This window comes from Lissotriton helveticus, chromosome 7 (genome assembly GCF_964261635.1).
Source record: "Lissotriton helveticus chromosome 7, aLisHel1.1, whole genome shotgun sequence".
NCBI lineage: Eukaryota > Metazoa > Chordata > Amphibia > Caudata > Salamandridae > Lissotriton > Lissotriton helveticus.
Window position 1 is genome coordinate 1899330718 of NC_136068.1, and position 1081 is coordinate 1899331798.

General features: G+C 58.1%; 1 non-coding gene across 1 annotated transcript; it reads right to left on the minus strand.

Annotated features, from left to right (window-relative positions):
• Positions 1-504: 504 nt before the first annotated feature.
• LOC144771220 (U6 spliceosomal RNA) lies at positions 505-611 on the minus strand. Its single transcript, XR_013599174.1, has one exon. It is a non-coding gene; the product is annotated as a U6 spliceosomal RNA (small nuclear RNA).
• Between the last annotated feature and the right edge of the window lie 470 nt (positions 612-1081).

Here is a 1081-nt window from a genome sequence, read left to right on the forward strand (position 1 = left end):
GCGGCAAAGCAGCGGACCCCGACAAGACAAAGAGAGCCCTCCAGGAGCAGAAACAGTCAGCAAGAAAACACTGACGCAGCCCAGAGACGGACGGAGAGACCCCAACAGCAGGAAGCCCATAACAGACAAGCCGCAGCCCACAGCCCCCGGAAAAAACCCAGAGGACGGACAACAAGGAACTAACCGGGACCGACCCCACATCAAAACAGCGGGTACAGGAGTCCACAGGACAAAAGGACCACAGGCCCAAAGCCCGGAAGGCAACACCGCAAGCACGAAGCAAAAAGGCCCCACAACCCAACCCTACAGGTGCCGAAAAACAAGCAATCCAGAAATGCACCACACAAAGACACACTTAGAACAATGGCAGGGACCGAACCCCGGCCCGAGAATGGCGGGCACCACTCAAGGCACAAGACACACCACCGAGCCAAAGCACCCTGGACCTAAGCCAAACCAAGGAACCCAGCGAAAAAAGCAGAGAGAGCAACCCACCGGGAGACTCCAAACATGGAACGCCACACGAAATAGCGTGCCAACCCAGTGCAGGGACCATGCAAATCCTCACTGTAAAAATCCAATACCAGGAAATGTGCCGCCGAAGCGAGCACAGAGGAAACATGGAACGCACAACGAATACGCGTGTCAGCCACTGGCAAACCGGCAACCCCAGAGCGCCCAGGGGGCAGCCGAAGCGAACACGTCCGAAGAGCACCCGCCGAGGATGCGACCCACACACGAGGAAGAGAGCGCAAGGGGAGCCCGGCAAAGGAGCAGGTGAAAACACCGTCCAAAAACCAAACGCTGGGGGACATGGGCACAGCAAAAGCGGGACCCGAACCCAGGCTAGAGCACCAGCAAAGCGCCGAAAAAAAACAGACGAACAGTGCAACCAAATCCAAAGGGACACACAACAGCTACCCCAGAAGGAAGAAAGGCAGAGAGAACCCGCCAGGAGCAGAGCCCGTGACCACGAGGCCGAAACACAGGCCCCCACAGAGGAAGCAGCAAACCACCGAGCCACCAGCACACAGCCCCAACGGAATGCGAGAAGCACCCCCCAAAGGAGCCCTAGCAGGCA